The 20,397-nt window shown below is 45.9% G+C and overlaps 27 non-coding genes across 27 annotated transcripts; 11 read left to right on the top strand and 16 right to left on the bottom strand.

The window, feature by feature from the left end:
* Nucleotides 1-140: 140 nt before the first annotated feature.
* trnas-cga (transfer RNA serine (anticodon CGA)) lies at nucleotides 141-222 on the bottom strand. The gene has a single exon. It is a non-coding gene; the product is annotated as a tRNA-Ser (tRNA).
* A 1,296-nt stretch (nucleotides 223-1,518) lies between these two features.
* Nucleotides 1,519-1,600, bottom strand: trnas-uga (transfer RNA serine (anticodon UGA)). Its single transcript has one exon. It is a non-coding gene; the product is annotated as a tRNA-Ser (tRNA).
* A 533-nt stretch (nucleotides 1,601-2,133) lies between these two features.
* On the top strand, nucleotides 2,134-2,205 carry trnae-cuc (transfer RNA glutamic acid (anticodon CUC)). The gene has a single exon. It is a non-coding gene; the product is annotated as a tRNA-Glu (tRNA).
* A 763-nt stretch (nucleotides 2,206-2,968) lies between these two features.
* trnas-cga (transfer RNA serine (anticodon CGA)) lies at nucleotides 2,969-3,050 on the bottom strand. Its single transcript has one exon. It is a non-coding gene; the product is annotated as a tRNA-Ser (tRNA).
* A 119-nt stretch (nucleotides 3,051-3,169) lies between these two features.
* On the top strand, nucleotides 3,170-3,241 carry trnae-cuc (transfer RNA glutamic acid (anticodon CUC)). The gene has a single exon. It is a non-coding gene; the product is annotated as a tRNA-Glu (tRNA).
* Nucleotides 3,242-4,326: 1,085 nt separating this feature from the next.
* Nucleotides 4,327-4,408, bottom strand: trnas-uga (transfer RNA serine (anticodon UGA)). Its single transcript has one exon. It is a non-coding gene; the product is annotated as a tRNA-Ser (tRNA).
* A 534-nt stretch (nucleotides 4,409-4,942) lies between these two features.
* On the top strand, nucleotides 4,943-5,014 carry trnae-cuc (transfer RNA glutamic acid (anticodon CUC)). The gene has a single exon. It is a non-coding gene; the product is annotated as a tRNA-Glu (tRNA).
* A 470-nt stretch (nucleotides 5,015-5,484) lies between these two features.
* trnas-cga (transfer RNA serine (anticodon CGA)) lies at nucleotides 5,485-5,566 on the bottom strand. Its single transcript has one exon. It is a non-coding gene; the product is annotated as a tRNA-Ser (tRNA).
* Nucleotides 5,567-5,685: 119 nt separating this feature from the next.
* trnae-cuc (transfer RNA glutamic acid (anticodon CUC)) lies at nucleotides 5,686-5,757 on the top strand. Its single transcript has one exon. It is a non-coding gene; the product is annotated as a tRNA-Glu (tRNA).
* A 1,097-nt stretch (nucleotides 5,758-6,854) lies between these two features.
* On the bottom strand, nucleotides 6,855-6,936 carry trnal-uaa (transfer RNA leucine (anticodon UAA)). Its single transcript has one exon. It is a non-coding gene; the product is annotated as a tRNA-Leu (tRNA).
* Nucleotides 6,937-7,469: 533 nt separating this feature from the next.
* On the top strand, nucleotides 7,470-7,541 carry trnae-cuc (transfer RNA glutamic acid (anticodon CUC)). Its single transcript has one exon. It is a non-coding gene; the product is annotated as a tRNA-Glu (tRNA).
* A 470-nt stretch (nucleotides 7,542-8,011) lies between these two features.
* trnas-cga (transfer RNA serine (anticodon CGA)) lies at nucleotides 8,012-8,093 on the bottom strand. Its single transcript has one exon. It is a non-coding gene; the product is annotated as a tRNA-Ser (tRNA).
* A 1,276-nt stretch (nucleotides 8,094-9,369) lies between these two features.
* Nucleotides 9,370-9,451, bottom strand: trnas-uga (transfer RNA serine (anticodon UGA)). Its single transcript has one exon. It is a non-coding gene; the product is annotated as a tRNA-Ser (tRNA).
* Nucleotides 9,452-9,985: 534 nt separating this feature from the next.
* On the top strand, nucleotides 9,986-10,057 carry trnae-cuc (transfer RNA glutamic acid (anticodon CUC)). The gene has a single exon. It is a non-coding gene; the product is annotated as a tRNA-Glu (tRNA).
* A 470-nt stretch (nucleotides 10,058-10,527) lies between these two features.
* On the bottom strand, nucleotides 10,528-10,609 carry trnas-cga (transfer RNA serine (anticodon CGA)). Its single transcript has one exon. It is a non-coding gene; the product is annotated as a tRNA-Ser (tRNA).
* Nucleotides 10,610-10,728: 119 nt separating this feature from the next.
* trnae-cuc (transfer RNA glutamic acid (anticodon CUC)) lies at nucleotides 10,729-10,800 on the top strand. Its single transcript has one exon. It is a non-coding gene; the product is annotated as a tRNA-Glu (tRNA).
* Nucleotides 10,801-11,897: 1,097 nt separating this feature from the next.
* On the bottom strand, nucleotides 11,898-11,979 carry trnal-uaa (transfer RNA leucine (anticodon UAA)). Its single transcript has one exon. It is a non-coding gene; the product is annotated as a tRNA-Leu (tRNA).
* A 533-nt stretch (nucleotides 11,980-12,512) lies between these two features.
* trnae-cuc (transfer RNA glutamic acid (anticodon CUC)) lies at nucleotides 12,513-12,584 on the top strand. Its single transcript has one exon. It is a non-coding gene; the product is annotated as a tRNA-Glu (tRNA).
* A 470-nt stretch (nucleotides 12,585-13,054) lies between these two features.
* trnas-cga (transfer RNA serine (anticodon CGA)) lies at nucleotides 13,055-13,136 on the bottom strand. Its single transcript has one exon. It is a non-coding gene; the product is annotated as a tRNA-Ser (tRNA).
* Nucleotides 13,137-14,433: 1,297 nt separating this feature from the next.
* On the bottom strand, nucleotides 14,434-14,515 carry trnas-uga (transfer RNA serine (anticodon UGA)). Its single transcript has one exon. It is a non-coding gene; the product is annotated as a tRNA-Ser (tRNA).
* A 533-nt stretch (nucleotides 14,516-15,048) lies between these two features.
* Nucleotides 15,049-15,120, top strand: trnae-cuc (transfer RNA glutamic acid (anticodon CUC)). Its single transcript has one exon. It is a non-coding gene; the product is annotated as a tRNA-Glu (tRNA).
* A 484-nt stretch (nucleotides 15,121-15,604) lies between these two features.
* Nucleotides 15,605-15,686, bottom strand: trnas-cga (transfer RNA serine (anticodon CGA)). Its single transcript has one exon. It is a non-coding gene; the product is annotated as a tRNA-Ser (tRNA).
* A 1,297-nt stretch (nucleotides 15,687-16,983) lies between these two features.
* trnas-uga (transfer RNA serine (anticodon UGA)) lies at nucleotides 16,984-17,065 on the bottom strand. The gene has a single exon. It is a non-coding gene; the product is annotated as a tRNA-Ser (tRNA).
* Nucleotides 17,066-17,598: 533 nt separating this feature from the next.
* trnae-cuc (transfer RNA glutamic acid (anticodon CUC)) lies at nucleotides 17,599-17,670 on the top strand. The gene has a single exon. It is a non-coding gene; the product is annotated as a tRNA-Glu (tRNA).
* Nucleotides 17,671-18,154: 484 nt separating this feature from the next.
* Nucleotides 18,155-18,236, bottom strand: trnas-cga (transfer RNA serine (anticodon CGA)). The gene has a single exon. It is a non-coding gene; the product is annotated as a tRNA-Ser (tRNA).
* A 1,147-nt stretch (nucleotides 18,237-19,383) lies between these two features.
* trnas-uga (transfer RNA serine (anticodon UGA)) lies at nucleotides 19,384-19,465 on the bottom strand. Its single transcript has one exon. It is a non-coding gene; the product is annotated as a tRNA-Ser (tRNA).
* Nucleotides 19,466-19,998: 533 nt separating this feature from the next.
* trnae-cuc (transfer RNA glutamic acid (anticodon CUC)) lies at nucleotides 19,999-20,070 on the top strand. Its single transcript has one exon. It is a non-coding gene; the product is annotated as a tRNA-Glu (tRNA).
* The last annotated feature ends 327 nt before the right edge of the window (nucleotides 20,071-20,397 follow it).

The raw sequence follows: 20,397 nt of genomic DNA, 5'->3' as shown, positions 1-20,397 counted from the left end.
GGGAAATGATTTAGAAGGCCTACTTGGACAATGCATTGGCTAGGAATTCAGGAACGTTGGGAATGTCTGCATGCGTTATATCCCTGGAGAAACCCATTATCACTGGAACACTGGGAAGAAAGGGCCAAAAGGGAGGGATACGTAGCTGGCAGGATTCAAACCTGCGCGGGGAAACCCCAATGGATTTCGAGTCCATCGCCTTGACCACTCGGCCACAACTACTCAAAGACTCAAGCCGGGCTGCTTTCCAATGCGAAATAACGAGGTGTAACGACCAAACTTGTGGGAGCCTGACTACTGGGTTATATTGTTTTCATTCTCGTTCTTTCTCCTCTTGACTCTCCCTGATGGTCTAGTGGCTAGGATTCGGCGCTCTCACCGCCGCGGCCCAGGTCGATTCCCGGTCAGGGAATTTGCTGATTTTGATGCTCTCCAATAACAATCTGCTGCAACTGTTTCCTCGTTCTTTTAGATTTCCTTGACATCATTCCTCACTTTGACACGCTTCAGTTGGGCTGATGAGTACAAATTCTATATGTGCTGAACATGAATAAATACACCTCTCTCCATTTTGAAACATGTGTGGAAGGGGGGCCACTTTTGTTGCTCTGTAATTCACTGGCTAAACCTCCAAGTCATGGGAAATGATTTAGACGGCCTACTCGGACAATGCATTGCCTAGGAATCTTACAGAGGGGTCGTGGGCTATGCAAGCAGCTCTGCACCCATATATACCCCAGACACTTTGAAGCTACGTCTTCAAATGTCAGCTCCTTCAAGAGACATTACTGCATTTACCGGCGTCCTCGTGGCTTGGAGTGTTTACATTTCTCCCACATCTGAATCCACAAAGCCATATTGTTATTGTTCATCCCCAAACTCTGCCATTTGACCCCATACTTTCAGACCATGCGCTACGTGAATGCCTGTGTGTAACACCTCCCCTTAGGAAGCAAATCCCACCTTCCACTTGAACAATGGGAAAAAAGGGTCAAAGTTAAGGCTTACGTAGTAACAGGATGTGAACCTGCGCTGGTAATCTCCAGTGCACGTCGAGTCTATGGGGTTGAGCACGGGGACCAAACTGCATCCAACGGGAACATAGGATGCTGTCCCGGAACAGTTGGACGTTGACATATGAAGCCTCTAAGCGGGGATGACGTCAAGCACCGTCAAAGACAGTCCACATGTGAACTCTTGGCCGAAAGAATGCGCCAAGTTTTTTACATGGCATCAGTCAAAAGAGACTGCGACATAAGGAGCAGGTCAACCGCTCGTTTGGATCACAACAGGAGCCAAAATTGTCATCAATCTATATTTACTTAGCTGTTGCACAGAAAACTCAAATAATACGAGATCAATAGTCACAGGCCTTGCTGCTAAAGTCCATCTGGAACATTATTTGTTTTTGCCGCTTAATTCAGCTCAGGTGCGTTGGAAATGTCTGCACGTGTTATCTCCCTGGAGAAACCCATTATCACTGGAACACTGGGAAGAAAGGGCCAAAAGGGAGGCGTACGTAGCTGACAGGATTCGAACCTGCGCGGGGAAACCCCAATGGATTTCAAGTCCATCGCCTTGACCACTCGGCCACAACTACTCAAAGATTGGAGGTGGGCTGCTTTCCTGGGATGACTGAACTTTGACAGCGTAAATCACACATCGGCCACAATGTCAGGGAGCGTCAAGGAAGCTCCACATTAGAAATCTTGACCTAAACAGAGGGTAGACTTATTTACAGAACATGGGTCGAAACAAAAGGAGCTGTCAACCATTTTTTTTTCATTTACAGGAGGCGCAATAATTATTAGGAATTATTACTAAAGTTGCTGTTGCACTGAAAATGGAATTCAAATGAGATAACGGACTTGTTTTATAGAGAGGCCAATGAATTTGACAACAATATTTAACCTTTCAAAAGTGCAATCGTTGTATTATACATTTTGTGAATACCAAAGTTGGACCTGAGACCCCCTATACTGTAGCGGCTAGGAGTCTCGCTCAGGGAATGCTGACCGGCAGCAAGCCTCTGCTGCTTTCCAATGCGAAATAACGAGGTGTAAGGACCAAATTTGTGGGAGCCTGACTACTGGGTTATATAGTTTTCATTCTCGCTCCTTCCCTTCTTGACTCTCCCTGATGGTCTAGTGGCTAGGATTCGGCGCGCTCACCGCCGCGGCCCGGGTTCGATTCCCGGTCAGGGAATTAGATCACATTGATGCTCTCCAATAACAATCTCCTGCAACTGTTTCCTTGTGCTTTTAGATCTCCATCACATCATTCCACACTTTGACACATTTCAGTTGGGCTGATAAGTACAAATTCTATATGAACTGAAGATGAATAAATACACCTCTCTCAATGTTGAAAGATGTATAGAAGGGGGCCCGCTTTTGTTGCTCCCCATCACATTTTAAAGAACAACGTACAGTTGCCAATGTAGCAGCTGGTATAAAAACGGAGGATCCCAACTTGCATACAGACCCGGCTGATGGATTGACAGTTTTGAGGGGTTTTGCTGCAACTGTTTCCTTGTGCTTTTAGATCTCCATCACATCATTCCACACTTTGACACATTTCAGTTGGGCTGATAAGTACAAATTCTATATGAACTGAAGATGAATAAATACACCTCTCTCAATGTTGAAAGATGTATAGAAGGGGGCCCGCTTTTGTTGCTCCCCATCACATTTTAAAGAACAACGTACAGTTGCCAATGTAGCAGCTGGTATAAAAACGGAGGATCCCAACTTGCATACAGACCCGGCTGATGGATTGACAGTTTTGAGGGGTTTTGCTGTAATTCATTGACTAAACCTCCAAGTCATGGGAAATGATTTAGAAGGCCTACTTGGACAATGCATTGGCTAGGAATTCAGGAGCGTTGGGAATGTCTGCATGCGTTATCTCCCTGGAGAAACCCATTATCACTGGAACACTGGGAAGAAAGGGCCAAAAGGGAGGGATACGTAGCTGGCAGGATTCCAACCTGCACGGGGAAACCCCAATGGATTTCGAGTCCATCGCCTTGACCACTCGGCCACAACTACTCAAAGACTCAAGCCGGGCTGCTTTCCAATGCGAAATAACGAGGTGTAACGACCAAACTTGTGGGAGCCTGACTACTGGGTTATATTGTTTTCATTCTCGTTCTTTCTCCTCTTGACTCTCCCTGATGGTCTAGTGGCTAGGATTCGGCGCTCTCACCGCCGCGGCCCGGGTTCGATTCCCGGTCAGGGAATTCGCTCATTTTGATGCCCTCCAATAACAATCTCCTGCAACTGTTTCCTCGTTCTTTTAGATTTCCTTGACATCATTCCTCACTTTGACACGCTTCAGTTGGGCTGATGAGTACAAATTCTATATGTACTGAACATGAATAAATTCACCTCTCTCAATTTTGAAACATGTGTGGAAGGGGGGCCACTTTTGTTGCTCTGTAATTCACTGGCTAAACCTCCAAGTCATGGGAAATGATTTAGACGGCCTACTTGGACAATGCATTGCCTAGGAATCCCACAGAGGGGTCGTGGGCTATGCAAGCAGCTCTGCACCCATATATACCCCCGACACTTTGAAGGTACGTCTTCAAATGTCAGCTCCTTCCAGAGACATTACTGCATTTACCGGCGTCCTCGTGGCTTGGAGTGTTTACATTTCTCCCACATCTGAATCCACAAAGCCATATTGTTATTGTTCATCCCCAAACTCTGCCATTTGACCCCATACTTTCAGACCATGCGCTACGTGAATGCCTGTGTGTAACACCTCCCCTTAGGAAGCAAATCCCACCTTCCACTTGAACAATGGGAAAAAAGGGTCAAAGTTAAGGCTTACGTAGTAACAGGATGTGAACCTGCGCTGGTAATCTCCAGTGCACGTCGAGTCTATGGGGTTGAGCACGGGGACCAAACTGCATCCAACGGGAACATAGGATGCTGTCCCGGAACAGTTGGACGTTGACATATGAAGCCTCTAAGCGGGGATGACGTCAAGCACCGTCAAAGACAGTCCACATGTGAACTCTTGGCCGAAAGAATGCGCCAAGTTTTTTACATGGCATCAGTCAAAAGAGACTGCGACATAAGGAGCAGGTCAACCGCTCGTTTGGATCACAACAGGAGCCAAAATTGTCATCAATCTATATTTACTTAGCTGTTGCACAGAAAACTCAAATAATACGAGATCAATAGTCACAGGCCTTGCTGCTAAAGTCCATCAGCTTAATTCAGCTCAGGTGCGTTGGAAATGTCTGCACGTGTTATCTCCCTGGAGAAACCCATTATCACTGGAACACTGGGAAGAAAGGGCCAAAAGGGAGGCGCACGTAGCTGACAGGATTCGAACCTGCGCGGGGAAACCCCAATGGATTTCAAGTCCATCGCCTTGACCACTCGGCAAAAACTACTCAAAGATTGGAGGTGGGCTGCTTTCCTGGGATGACTGAACTTTGACAGCGTAAATCACACATCGGCCACAATGTCAGGGAGCGTCAAGGAAGCTCCACATTAGAAATCTTGACCTAAACAGAGGGTAGACTTATTTACAGAACATGGGTCGAAACAAAAGGAGCTGTCAACCATTTTTTTTTTCATTTACAGGAGGCGCAATAATTATTAGGAATTGTTACTAAAGTTGCTGTTGCACTGAAAATGGAATTCAAATGAGATAACGGACTTGTTTTATAGAGAGGCCAATGAATTTGACAACAATATTTAACCTTTCAAAAGTGCAATCGTTGTATTATACATTTTGTGAATACCAAAGTTGGACCTGAGACCCCCTATACTGTAGCGGCTAGGAGTCTCGCTCAGGGAATGCTGACCGGCAGCAAGCCTCTGCTGCTTTCAAATGCGAAATAACGAGGTGTAAGGACCAAATTTGTGGGAGCCTGACTACTGGGTTATATAGTTTTCATTCTCGTTCTTTCTCCTCTTGACTCTCCCTGATGGTCTAGTGGCTAGGATTCGGCGCTCTCACCGCCGTGGCCCGGGTTCGATTCCCGGTCAGGGAATTAGATCACATTGATGCTCTCCAATAACAATCTCCTGCAACTGTTTCCTTGTGCTTTTAGATCTCCATGACATCATTCCACACTTTGACACACTTCAGTTGGGCTGATAAGTACAAATTCTATATGAACTGAAGATGAATAAATACACCTCTCTCAATGTTGAAAGATGTATAGAAGGGGGGCCCGCTTTTGTTGCTCCCCATCACATTTTAAAGAACAACGTACAGTTGCCAATGTAGCAGCTGGTATAAAAACGGAGGATCCCAACTTGCATACAGACCCGGCTGATGGATTGACAGTTGTAATTCATTGACTAAACCTCCAAGTCATGGGAAATGATTTAGAAGACCTACTTGGACAATGCATTGGCTAGGAATTCAGGAGCGTTGGGAATGTCTGCATGCGTTATCTCCCTGGAGAAAGCCATTATCACTGGAACACTGGGAAGAAAGGGCCAAAAGGGAGGGATACGTAGCTGGCAGGATTCCAACCTGCGCGGGGAAACCCCAATGGATTTCGAGTCCATCGCCTTGACCACTCGGCCACAACTACTCAAAGACTCAAGCCGGGCTGCTTTCAAATGCGAAATAACGAGGTGTAACGACCAAACTTGTGGGAGCCTGACTACTGGGTTATATTGTTTTCATTCTCGTTCTTTCTTCTCTTGACTGTCCCTGATGGTCTAGTGGCTAGGATTCGGTGCTCTCACCGCCGCGGCCCGGGTTCGATTCCCGGTCAGGGAATTTGCTCATTTTGATGCTCTCCAATAACAATCTCCTGCAACTGTTTCCTCGTTCTTTTAGATTTCCTTGACATCATTCCTCACTTTGACACGCTTCAGTTGGGCTGATGAGTACAAATTCTATATGTGCTGAACATGAATAAATACACCTCTCTCCATTTTGAAACATGTGTGGAAGGGGGGCCACTTTTGTTGCTCTGTAATTCAATGGCTAAACCTCCAAGTCATGGGAAATGATTTAGACGGCCTACTTGGACAATGCATTGCCTAGGAATCCCACAGAGGGGTCGTGGGCTATGCAAGCAGCTCTGCACCCATATATACCCCCGACACTTTGAAGGTACGTCTTCAAATGTCAGCTCCTTCCAGAGACATTACTGCATTTACCGGCGTCCTCGTGGCTTGGAGTGTTTACATTTCTCCCACATCTGAATCCACAAAGCCATATTGTTATTGTTCATCCCCAAACTCTGCCATTTGACCCCATACTTTCAGACCATGCGCTACGTGAATGCCTGTGTGTAACACCTCCCCTTAGGAAGCAAATCCCACCTTCCACTTGAACAATGGGAAAAAAGGGTCAAAGTTAAGGCTTACGTAGTAACAGGATGTGAACCTGCGCTGGTAATCTCCAGTGCACGTCGAGTCTATGGGGTTGAGCACGGGGACCAAACTGCATCCAACGGGAACATAGGATGCTGTCCCGGAACAGTTGGACTTTGACATATGAAGCCTCTAAGCGGGGATGACGTCAAGCACCGTCAAAGACAGTCCACATGTGAACTCTTGGCCGAAAGAATGCGCCAAGTTTTTAACATGGCATCAGTCAAAAGAGACTGCGACATAAGGAGCAGGTCAACCGCTCGTTTGGATCACAACAGGAGCCAAAATTGTCATCAATTTATATTTACTTAGCTGTTGCACAGAAAACTCAAATAATACAAGATCAATAGTAACAGGCCTTGCTGCTAAAGTCCATCAGGAACATTATTTGTTTTTGCCGCTTAATTCAGCTCAGGTGCGTTGGAAATGTCTGCACGTGTTATCTCCCTGGAGAAACCCATTATCACTGGAACACTGGGAAGAAAGGGAGGCATACGTAGCTGACAGGATTCGAACCTGCGCGGGGAAACCCCAATGGATTTTAAGTCCATCGCCTTGACCACTTGGTCACAACTACTCAAAGATTGTAGGTGGGCTGCTTTCCTGGGATGACTGAACTTTGACAGCGTAAATCACACATCGGCCACAATGTCAGGGAGCGTCTAGGAAGCTCCACATTAGAAATCTTGACCTAAACAGAGGGTAGACTTATTTACAGAACATGGGTCGAAACAAAAGGAGCTGTCAACCATTTTTTTTTCATTTACAGGAGGCGCAATAATTATTAGGAATTATTACTAAAGTTGCTGTTGCACTGAAAATGGAATTCAAATGAGATAACGGACTTGTTTTATAGAGAGGCCAATGAATTTGACAACAATATTTAACCTTTCAAAAGTGCAATCGTTGTATTATACATTTTGTGAATACCAAAGTTGGACCTGAGACCCCCTATACTGTAGCGGCTAGGAGTCTCGCTCAGGGAATGCTGACCGGCAGCAAGCCTCTGCTGCTTTCAAATGCGAAATAACGAGGTGTAACGACCAAATTTGTGGGAGCCTGACTACTGGGTTATATAGTTTTCATTCTCGCTCCTTCCCGTCTTGACTCTCCCTGATAGTCTAGTGGCTAGGATTCGGCGCTCTCACCGCCGCGGCCCGGGTTCGATTCCCGGTCAGGAAATTAGATCACATTGATGCTCTCCAATAACAATCTCCTGCAACTGTTTCCTTGTGCTTTTAGATCTCCATGACATCATTCCACACTTTGACACACTTCAGTTGGGCTGATAAGTACAAATTTTATATGAACTGAAGATGAATAAATACACCTCTCTCAATGTTGAAAGATGTATAGAAGGGGGGCCCGCTTTTGTTGCTCCCCATCACATTTTAAAGAACAACGTACAGTTGCCAATGTAGCAGCTGGTATAAAAACGGAGGATCCCAACTTGCATACAGACCCGGCTGATGGATTGACAGTTGTAATTCATTGACTAAACCTCCAAGTCATGGGAAATGATTTAGAAGGCCTACTTGGACAATGGATTGGCTAGGAATTCAGGAGCGTTGGGAATGTCTGCATGCGTTATCTCCCTGGAGAAACCCATTATCACTGGAACACTGGGAAGAAAGGGCCAAAAGGGAGGGATACGTAGCTGGCAGGATTCCAACCTGCGCGGGGAAACCCCAATGGATTTCGAGTCCATCGCCTTGACCACTCGGCCACAACTACTCAAAGACTCAAGCCGGGCTGCTTTCCAATGCGAACTAACGAGGTGTAACGACCAAACTTGTGGGAGCCTGACTACTGGGTTATATTGTTTTCATTCTCGTTCTTTCTCCTCTTGACTCTCCCTGATGGTCTACTGGCTAGGATTCGGCGCTCTCACCGCCGCGGCCAGGATTCGATTCCCGGTCAGGGAAGTTGCTCATTTTGATGCTCTCCAATAACAATCTCCTGCAACTGTTTCCTCGTTCTTTTAGATTTCCTTGACATCATTCCTCACTTTGACACGCTTCAGTTGGGCTGATGAGTACAAATTCTATATGTACTGAACATGAATAAATTCACCTCTCTCAATTTTGAAACATGTGTGGAAGGGGGGCCACTTTTGTTGCTCTGTAATTCACTGGCTAAACCTCCAAGTCATGGGAAATGATTTAGACGGCCTACTTGGACAATGCATTGCCTAGGAATCCCACAGAGGGGTCGTGGGCTATGCAAGCAGCTCTGCACCCATATATACCCCCGACACTTTGAAGGTACGTCTTCAAATGTCAGCTCCTTCCAGAGACATTACTGCATTTACCGGCGTCCTCGTGGCTTGGAGTGTTTACATTTCTCCCACATCTGAATCCACAAAGCCATATTGTTATTGTTCATCCCCAAACTCTGCCATTTGACCCCATACTTTCAGACCATGCGCTACGTGAATGCCTGTGTGTAACACCTCCCCTTAGGAAGCAAATCCCACCTTCCACTTGAACAATGGGAAAAAAGGGTCAAAGTTAAGGCTTACGTAGTAACAGGATGTGAACCTGCGCTGGTAATCTCCAGTGCACGTCGAGTCTATGGGGTTGAGCACGGGGACCAAACTGCATCCAACGGGAACATAGGATGCTGTCCCGGAACAGTTGGACGTTGACATATGAAGCCTCTAAGCGGGGATGACGTCAAGCACCGTCAAAGACAGTCCACATGTGAACTCTTGGCCGAAAGAATGCGCCAAGTTTTTTACATGGCATCAGTCAAAAGAGACTGCGACATAAGGAGCAGGTCAACCGCTCGTTTGGATCACAACAGGAGCCAAAATTGTCATCAATCTATATTTACTTAGCTGTTGCACAGAAAACTCAAATAATACGAGATCAATAGTCACAGGCCTTGCTGCTAAAGTCCATCAGCTTAATTCAGCTCAGGTGCGTTGGAAATGTCTGCACGTGTTATCTCCCTGGAGAAACCCATTATCACTGGAACACTGGGAAGAAAGGGCCAAAAGGGAGGCGCACGTAGCTGACAGGATTCGAACCTGCGCGGGGAAACCCCAATGGATTTCAAGTCCATCGCCTTGACCACTCGGCAAAAACTACTCAAAGATTGGAGGTGGGCTGCTTTCCTGGGATGACTGAACTTTGACAGCGTAAATCACACATCGGCCACAATGTCAGGGAGCGTCAAGGAAGCTCCACATTAGAAATCTTGACCTAAACAGAGGGTAGACTTATTTACAGAACATGGGTCGAAACAAAAGGAGCTGTCAACCATTTTTTTTTTCATTTACAGGAGGCGCAATAATTATTAGGAATTGTTACTAAAGTTGCTGTTGCACTGAAAATGGAATTCAAATGAGATAACGGACTTGTTTTATAGAGAGGCCAATGAATTTGACAACAATATTTAACCTTTCAAAAGTGCAATCGTTGTATTATACATTTTGTGAATACCAAAGTTGGACCTGAGACCCCCTATACTGTAGCGGCTAGGAGTCTCGCTCAGGGAATGCTGACCGGCAGCAAGCCTCTGCTGCTTTCAAATGCGAAATAACGAGGTGTAAGGACCAAATTTGTGGGAGCCTGACTACTGGGTTATATAGTTTTCATTCTCGTTCTTTCTCCTCTTGACTCTCCCTGATGGTCTAGTGGCTAGGATTCGGCGCTCTCACCGCCGTGGCCCGGGTTCGATTCCCGGTCAGGGAATTAGATCACATTGATGCTCTCCAATAACAATCTCCTGCAACTGTTTCCTTGTGCTTTTAGATCTCCATGACATCATTCCACACTTTGACACACTTCAGTTGGGCTGATAAGTACAAATTCTATATGAACTGAAGATGAATAAATACACCTCTCTCAATGTTGAAAGATGTATAGAAGGGGGGCCCGCTTTTGTTGCTCCCCATCACATTTTAAAGAACAACGTACAGTTGCCAATGTAGCAGCTGGTATAAAAACGGAGGATCCCAACTTGCATACAGACCCGGCTGATGGATTGACAGTTGTAATTCATTGACTAAACCTCCAAGTCATGGGAAATGATTTAGAAGACCTACTTGGACAATGCATTGGCTAGGAATTCAGGAGCGTTGGGAATGTCTGCATGCGTTATCTCCCTGGAGAAAGCCATTATCACTGGAACACTGGGAAGAAAGGGCCAAAAGGGAGGGATACGTAGCTGGCAGGATTCCAACCTGCGCGGGGAAACCCCAATGGATTTCGAGTCCATCGCCTTGACCACTCGGCCACAACTACTCAAAGACTCAAGCCGGGCTGCTTTCAAATGCGAAATAACGAGGTGTAACGACCAAACTTGTGGGAGCCTGACTACTGGGTTATATTGTTTTCATTCTCGTTCTTTCTTCTCTTGACTGTCCCTGATGGTCTAGTGGCTAGGATTCGGTGCTCTCACCGCCGCGGCCCGGGTTCGATTCCCGGTCAGGGAATTTGCTCATTTTGATGCTCTCCAATAACAATCTCCTGCAACTGTTTCCTCGTTCTTTTAGATTTCCTTGACATCATTCCTCACTTTGACACGCTTCAGTTGGGCTGATGAGTACAAATTCTATATGTGCTGAACATGAATAAATACACCTCTCTCCATTTTGAAACATGTGTGGAAGGGGGGCCACTTTTGTTGCTCTGTAATTCAATGGCTAAACCTCCAAGTCATGGGAAATGATTTAGACGGCCTACTTGGACAATGCATTGCCTAGGAATCCCACAGAGGGGTCGTGGGCTATGCAAGCAGCTCTGCACCCATATATACCCCCGACACTTTGAAGGTACGTCTTCAAATGTCAGCTCCTTCCAGAGACATTACTGCATTTACCGGCGTCCTCGTGGCTTGGAGTGTTTACATTTCTCCCACATCTGAATCCACAAAGCCATATTGTTATTGTTCATCCCCAAACTCTGCCATTTGACCCCATACTTTCAGACCATGCGCTACGTGAATGCCTGTGTGTAACACCTCCCCTTAGGAAGCAAATCCCACCTTCCACTTGAACAATGGGAAAAAAGGGTCAAAGTTAAGGCTTACGTAGTAACAGGATGTGAACCTGCGCTGGTAATCTCCAGTGCACGTCGAGTCTATGGGGTTGAGCACGGGGACCAAACTGCATCCAACGGGAACATAGGATGCTGTCCCGGAACAGTTGGACTTTGACATATGAAGCCTCTAAGCGGGGATGACGTCAAGCACCGTCAAAGACAGTCCACATGTGAACTCTTGGCCGAAAGAATGCGCCAAGTTTTTAACATGGCATCAGTCAAAAGAGACTGCGACATAAGGAGCAGGTCAACCGCTCGTTTGGATCACAACAGGAGCCAAAATTGTCATCAATTTATATTTACTTAGCTGTTGCACAGAAAACTCAAATAATACAAGATCAATAGTAACAGGCCTTGCTGCTAAAGTCCATCAGGAACATTATTTGTTTTTGCCGCTTAATTCAGCTCAGGTGCGTTGGAAATGTCTGCACGTGTTATCTCCCTGGAGAAACCCATTATCACTGGAACACTGGGAAGAAAGGGAGGCATACGTAGCTGACAGGATTCGAACCTGCGCGGGGAAACCCCAATGGATTTTAAGTCCATCGCCTTGACCACTTGGTCACAACTACTCAAAGATTGTAGGTGGGCTGCTTTCCTGGGATGACTGAACTTTGACAGCGTAAATCACACATCGGCCACAATGTCAGGGAGCGTCTAGGAAGCTCCACATTAGAAATCTTGACCTAAACAGAGGGTAGACTTATTTACAGAACATGGGTCGAAACAAAAGGAGCTGTCAACCATTTTTTTTTCATTTACAGGAGGCGCAATAATTATTAGGAATTATTACTAAAGTTGCTGTTGCACTGAAAATGGAATTCAAATGAGATAACGGACTTGTTTTATAGAGAGGCCAATGAATTTGACAACAATATTTAACCTTTCAAAAGTGCAATCGTTGTATTATACATTTTGTGAATACCAAAGTTGGACCTGAGACCCCCTATACTGTAGCGGCTAGGAGTCTCGCTCAGGGAATGCTGACCGGCAGCAAGCCTCTGCTGCTTTCAAATGCGAAATAACGAGGTGTAACGACCAAATTTGTGGGAGCCTGACTACTGGGTTATATAGTTTTCATTCTCGCTCCTTCCCGTCTTGACTCTCCCTGATAGTCTAGTGGCTAGGATTCGGCGCTCTCACCGCCGCGGCCCGGGTTCGATTCCCGGTCAGGAAATTAGATCACATTGATGCTCTCCAATAACAATCTCCTGCAACTGTTTCCTTGTGCTTTTAGATCTCCATGACATCATTCCACACTTTGACACACTTCAGTTGGGCTGATAAGTACAAATTTTATATGAACTGAAGATGAATAAATACACCTCTCTCAATGTTGAAAGATGTATAGAAGGGGGGCCCGCTTTTGTTGCTCCCCATCACATTTTAAAGAACAACGTACAGTTGCCAATGTAGCAGCTGGTATAAAAACGGAGGATCCCAACTTGCATACAGACCCGGCTGATGGATTGACAGTTGTAATTCATTGACTAAACCTCCAAGTCATGGGAAATGATTTAGAAGGCCTACTTGGACAATGGATTGGCTAGGAATTCAGGAGCGTTGGGAATGTCTGCATGCGTTATCTCCCTGGAGAAACCCATTATCACTGGAACACTGGGAAGAAAGGGCCAAAAGGGAGGGATACGTAGCTGGCAGGATTCCAACCTGCGCGGGGAAACCCCAATGGATTTCGAGTCCATCGCCTTGACCACTCGGCCACAACTACTCAAAGACTCAAGCCGGGCTGCTTTCCAATGCGAACTAACGAGGTGTAACGACCAAACTTGTGGGAGCCTGACTACTGGGTTATATTGTTTTCATTCTCGTTCTTTCTCCTCTTGACTCTCCCTGATGGTCTACTGGCTAGGATTCGGCGCTCTCACCGCCGCGGCCAGGATTCGATTCCCGGTCAGGGAAGTTGCTCATTTTGATGCTCTCCAATAACAATCTCCTGCAACTGTTTCCTCGTTCTTTTAGATTTCCTTGACATCATTCCTCACTTTGACACGCTTCAGTTGGGCTGATGAGTACAAATTCTATATGTGCTGAACATGAATAAATACACCTCTCTCCATTTTGAAACATGTGTGGAAGGGGGGCCACTTTTGTTGCTCTGTAATTCACTGGCTAAACCTCCAAGTCATGGGAAATGATTTAGACGGCCTACTTGGACAATGCATTGCCTAGGAATCCCACAGAGGGGTCGTGGGCTATGCAAGCAGCTCTGCACCCATATATACCCCCGACACTTTGAAGCTACGTCTTCAAATGTCAGCTCCTTCCAGAGACATTACTGCATTTACCGGCGTCCTCGTGGCTTGGAGTGTTTACATTTCTCCCACATCTGAATCCACAAAGCCATATTGTTATTGTTCATCCCCAAACTCTGCCATTTGACCCCATACTTTCAGACCATGCGCTACGTGAATGCCTGTGTGTAACACCTCCCCTTAGGAAGCAAATCCCACCTTCCACTTGAACAATGGGAAAAAAGGGTCAAAGTTAAGGCTTACGTAGTAACAGGATGTGAACCTGCGCTGGTAATCTCCAGTGCACGTCGAGTCTATGGGGTTGAGCACGGGGACCAAACTGCATCCAACGGGAACATAGGATGCTGTCCCGGAACAGTTGGACGTTGACATATGAAGCCTCTAAGCGGGGATGACGTCAAGCACCGTCAAAGACAGTCCACATGTGAACACTTGGCCGAAAGAATGCGCCAAGTTTTTTACATGGCATCAGTCAAAAGAGACTGCGACATAAGGAGCAGGTCAACCGCTCGTTTGGATCACAACAGGAGCCAAAATTGTCATCAATCTATATTTACTTAGCTGTTGCACAGAAAACTCAAATAATACGAGATCAATAGTCACAGGCCTTGCTGCTAAAGTCCATCAGGAACATTATTTGTTTTTGCCGCTTAATTCAGCTCAGGTGCGTTGGAAATGTCTGCACGTGTTATCTCCCTGGAGAAACCCATTATCACTGGAACACTGGGAAGAAAGGGCCAAAAGGGAGGCGCACGTAGCTGACAGGATTCTAACCTGCGTGGGGAAACCCCAATGGATTTCAAGTCCATCGCCTTGACCACTCGGCCACAACTACTCAAAGATTGGAGGTGGGCTGCTTTCCTGGGATGACTGAACTTTGACAGCGTAAATCACACATCGGCCACAATGTCAGGGAGCGTCAAGGAAGCTCCACATTAGAAATCTTGACCTAAACAGAGGGTAGACTTATTTACAGAACATGGGTCGAAACAAAAGGAGCTGTCAACCTTTTTTTTTTCATTTACAGGAGGCGCAATAATTATTAGGAATTATTACTAAAGTTGCTGTTGCACTGAAAATGGAATTCAAATGAGATAACGGACTTGTTTTATAGAGAGGCCAATGAATTTGACAACAATATTTAACCTTTCAAAAGTGCAATCGTTGTATTATACATTTTGTGAATACCAAAGTTGGACCTGAGACCCCCTATACTGTAGCGGCTAGGAGTCTCGCTCAGGGAATGCTGACCGGCAGCAAGCCTCTGCTGCTTTCAAATGCGAAATAACGAGGTGTAACGACCAAATTTGTGGGAGCCTGACTACTGGGTTATATAGTTTTCATTCTCGCTCCTTCCCGTCTTGACTCTCCCTGATGGTCTAGTGGCTAGGATTCGGCGCTCTCACCGCCGCGGCCCGGGTTCGATTCCCGGTCAGGGAATTAGATCACATTGATGCTCTCCAATAACAATCTCCTGCAACTGTTTCCTTGTGCTTTTAGATCTCCATCACATCATTCCACACTTTGACACATTTCAGTTGGGCTGATAAGTACAAATTCTATATGAACTGAAGATGAATAAATACACCTCTCTCAATGTTGAAAGATGTATAGAAGGGGGCCCGCTTTTGTTGCTCCCCATCACATTTTAAAGAACAACGTACAGTTGCCAATGTAGCAGCTGGTATAAAAACGGAGGATCCCAACTTGCATACAGACCCGGCTGATGGATTGACAGTTTTGAGGGGTTTTGCTGTAATTCATTGACTAAACCTCCAAGTCATGGGAAATGATTTAGAAGGCCTACTTGGACAATGCATTGGCTAGGAATTCAGGAGCGTTGGGAATGTCTGCATGCGTTATCTCCCTGGAGAAACCCATTATCACTGGAACACTGGGAAGAAAGGGCCAAAAGGGAGGGATACGTAGCTGGCAGGATTCCAACCTGCGCGGGGAAACCCCAATGGATTTCGAGTCCATCGCCTTGACCACTCGGCCACAACTACTCAAAGACTCAAGCCGGGCTGCTTTCCAATGCGAAATAACAAGGTGTAACGACCAAATTTGTGGGAGCCTGACTACTGGGTTATATAGTTTTCATTCTCGTTCTTTCTCCTCTTGACTCTCCCTGATGGTCTAGTGGCTAGGATTCGGCGCTCTCACCGCCGCGGCCAGGATTCGATTCCCGGTCAGGGAAGTTGCTCATTTTGATGCTCTCCAATAACAATCTCCTGCAACTGTTTCCTCGTTCTTTTAGATTTCCTTGACATCATTCCTCACTTTGACACGCTTCAGTTGGGCTGATGAGTACAAATTCTATATGTGCTGAACATGAATAAATACACCTCTCTCCATTTTGAAACATGTGTGGAAGGGGGGCCACTTTTGTTGCTCTGTAATTCACTGGCTAAACCTCCAAGTCATGGGAAATGATTTAGACGGCCTACTTGGACAATGCATTGCCTAGGAATCCCACAGAGGGGTCGTGGGCTATGCAAGCAGCTCTGCACCCATATATACCCCCGACACTTTGAAGCTACGTCTTCAAATGTCAGCTCCTTCCAGAGACATTACTGCATTTACCGGCGTCCTCGTGGCTTGGAGTGTTTACATTTCTCCCACATCTGAATCCACAAAGCCATATTGTTATTGTTCATCCCCAAACTCTGCCATTTGACCCCATACTTTCAGACCATGCGCTACGTGAATGCCTGTGTGTAACACCTCCCCTTAGGAAGCAAATCCCACCTTCCACTTGAACAATGGGAAAAAAGGGTCAAAGTTAAGGCTTACGTAGTAACAGGATGTGAACCTGCGCTGGTAATCTCCAGTGCACGTCGAGTCTATGGGGTTGAGCACGGGGACCAAACTGCATCCAACGGGAACATAGGATGCTGTCCCGGAACAGTTGGACGTTGACATATGAAGCCTCTAAGCGGGGATGACGTCAAGCACCGTCAAAGACAGTCCACATGTGAACTCTTGGCCGAAAGAATGCGCCAAGTTTTTTACATGGCATCAGTCAAAAGAGACTGCGACATAAGGAGCAGGTCAACCGCTCGTTTGGATCACAACAGGAGCCAAAATTGTCATCAATCTATATTTACTTAGCTGTTGCACAGAAAACTCAAATAATACGAGATCAATAGTCACAGGCCTTGCTGCTAAAGTCCATCAGGAACATTATTTGTTTTTGCCGCTTAATTCAGCTCAGGTGCGTTGGAAATGTCTGCACGTGTTATCTCCCTGGAGAAACCCATTATCACTGGAACACTGGGAAGAAAGGGCCAAAAGGGAGGCGTACGTAGCTGACAGGATTCGAACCTGCGCGGGGAAACCCCAATGGATTTCAAGTCCATCGCCTTGACCACTCGGCCACAACTACTCAAAGATTGGAAGTGGGCTGCTTTCCTGGGATGACTGAACTTTGACAGCGTAAATCACACATCGGCCACAATGTCAGGGAGCGTCAAGGAAGCTCCACATTAGAAATCTTGACCTAAACAGAGGGTAGACTTATTTACAGAACATGGGTCGAAACAAAAGGAGCTGTCAACCATTTTTTTTTTCATTTACAGGAGGCGCAATAATTATTAGGAATTATTACTAAAGTTGCTGTTGCACTGAAAATGGAATTCAAATGAGATAACGGACTTGTTTTATAGAGAGGCCAATGAATTTGACAACAATATTTAACTTTTCAAAAGTGCAATCGTTGTATTATACATTTTGTGAATACCAAAGTTGGACCTGAGACCCCTATACTGTAGCGGCTAGGAGTCTCGCTCAGGGAATGCTGACCGGCAGCAAGCCTCTGCTGCTTTCCAATGCGAAATAACGAGGTGTAACGACCAAATTTGTGGGAGCCTGACTACTGGGTTATATAGTTTTCATTCTCGCTCCTTCCCGTCTTGACTCTCCCTGATGGTCTAGTGGCTAGGATTCGGCGCTCTCACCGCCGCGGCCCGGGTTCGATTCCCGGTCAGGGAATTAGATCACATTGATGCTCTCCAATAACAATCTCCTGCAACTTTTTCCTTGTGCTTTTAGATCTCCATCACATCATTCCACACTTTGACACACTTCAGTTGGGCTGATAAGTACAAATTCTATATGAACTGAAGATGAATAAATACACCTCTCTCAATGTTGAAAGATGTATAGAAGGGGGCCCGCTTTTGTTGCTCCCCATCACATTTTAAAGAACAACGTACAGTTGCCAATGTAGCAGCTGGTATAAAAACGGAGGATCCCAACTTGCATACAGACCCGGCTGATGGATTGACAGTTTTGAGGGGTTTTGCTGTAATTCATTGACTAAACCTCCAAGTCATGGGAAATGATTTAGAAGGCCTACTTGGACAATGCATTGGCTAGGAATTCAGGAGCGTTGGGAATGTCTGCATGCGTTATCTCCCTGGAGAAACCCATTATCACTGGAACACTGGGAAGAAAGGGCCAAAAGGGAGGGATACGTAGCTGGCAGGATTCCAACCTGTGCGGGGAAACCCCAATGGATTTCGAGTCCATCGCCTTGACCACTCGGCCACAACTACTCAAAGACTCAAGCCGGGCTGCTTTCCAATGCGAAATAACGAGGTGTAACGACCAAACTTTTGGGAGCCTGACTACTGGGTTATATTGTTTTCATTATCGTTCTTTCTCCTCTTGACTCTCCCTGATGGTCTAGTGGCTAGGATTCGGCGCTCTCAACGCCGCGGCCCTGGTTCGATTCCCAGTCAGGGAATTTGCTGATTTTGATGCTCTCCAATAACAATCTCCTGCAACTGTTTCCTCGTTCTTTTAGATTTCCTTGACATCATTCCTCACTTTGACACGCTTCAGTTGGGCTGATGAGTACAAATTCTATATGTACTGAACATGAATAAATTCACCTCTCTCAATTTTGAAACATGTGTGGAAGGGGGGCCACTTTTGTTGCTCTGTAATTCACTGGCTAAACCTCCAAGTCATGGGAAATGATTTAGACGGCCTACTTGGACAATGCATTGCCTAGGAATCCCACAGAGGGGTCGTGGGCTATGCAAGCAGCTCTGCACCCATATATACCCCCGACACTTTGAAGGTACGTCTTCAAATGTCAGCTCCTTCCAGAGACATTACTGCATTTACCGGCGTCCTCGTGGCTTGGAGTGTTTACATTTCTCCCACATCTGAATCCACAAAGCCATATTGTTATTGTTCATCCCCAAACTCTGCCATTTGACCCCATACTTTCAGACCATGCGCTACGTGAATGCCTGTGTGTAACACCTCCCCTTAGGAAGCAAATCCCACCTTCCACTTGAACAATGGGAAAAAAGGGTCAAAGTTAAGGCTTACGTAGTAACAGGATTTGAACCTGCGCTGGTGAACTCTTGGCCTCTAGAAAGCACGCGCCAAGTTTTTTACATGGCATCAGTCAAAAGAGACTGCGACATAAGGAGCAGGTCAACCGCTCGTTTGGATCACAACAGGAGCCAAAATTGTCATCAATCTATATTTACTTAGCTGTTGCACAGAAAACTCAAATAATACGAGATCAATAGTCACAGGCCTTGCTGCTAAAGTCCATCAGGAACATTATTTGTTTTTGCCGCTTAATTCAGCTCAGGTGCGTTGGAAATGTCTGCACGTGTTATCTCCCTGGAGAAACCCATTATCACTGGAACACTGGGAAGAAAGGGCCAAAAGGGAGGCATACGTAGCTGACAGGATTCTAACCTGCGCGGGGAAACCCCAATGGATTTCAAGTCCATCGCCTTGACCACTCGCCCACAACTACTCAAAGATTTGAGATGGGTTGCTTTCCTGGGATGACTGAACTTTGACAGCGCAAATCACACATCGGCCACAATGTCAGGGAGCGTCAAGGAAGCTCCACATTAGAAATCTTGACCTAAACAGAGGGTAGACTTATTTACAGAACATGGGTCGAAACAAAAGGAGCTGTCAACCATTTTTGTTTCATTTACAGGAGGCGCAATAATTATTAGGAATTATTACTAAAGTTGCTGTTGCAGTGAAAATGGAATTCAAATGAGATAACGGACTTGTTTTATAGAGAGGCCAATGAATTTGACAACAATATTTAACCTTTCAAAAGTGCAATCGTTGTATTATACATTTTGTGAATACCAAAGTTGGACCTGAGACCCCCTATGCTGTAGCGGCTAGGTGTCTCGCTCAGGGAATACTGACCGGCAGCAAGCCTCTGCTGCTTTCAAATGCGAAATAACGAGGTGTAACGACCAAATTTGTGGGAGCCTGACTACTGGGTTATATAGTTTTCATTCTCGTTCTTTCTCCTCTTGACTCTCCCTGATGGTCTAGTGGCTAGGATTCGGCGCTCTCACCGCCGCGGCCCGGGTTCGATTCCCGGTCAGGGAATTTGCTCATTTTGATGCTCTCCAATAACAATCTCCTGCAACTGTTTCCTCATTCTTTTAAATTTCCTTGACATCATTCCTCACTTTGACACGCTTCAGTTGGGCTGATGAGTACAAATTCTATATGTGCTGAACATGAATAAATACACCTCTCTCCATTTTGAAACATGTGTGGAAGGGGGGCCACTTTTGTTGCTCTGTAATTCACTGGCTAAACCTCCAAGTCATGGGAAATGATTTAGACGGCCTACTTGGACAATGCATTGCCTAGGAATCCCACAGAGGGGTCGTGGGCTATGCAAGCAGCTCTGCACCCATATATACCCCA

The sequence above is a fragment of the Channa argus genome, chromosome 21, assembly GCF_033026475.1.
Source record: "Channa argus isolate prfri chromosome 21, Channa argus male v1.0, whole genome shotgun sequence".
NCBI lineage: Eukaryota > Metazoa > Chordata > Actinopteri > Anabantiformes > Channidae > Channa > Channa argus.
The sequence above is the reverse complement of the archived record's forward strand: the minus strand, read 5'-3'. Positions and strand labels throughout refer to the sequence as shown.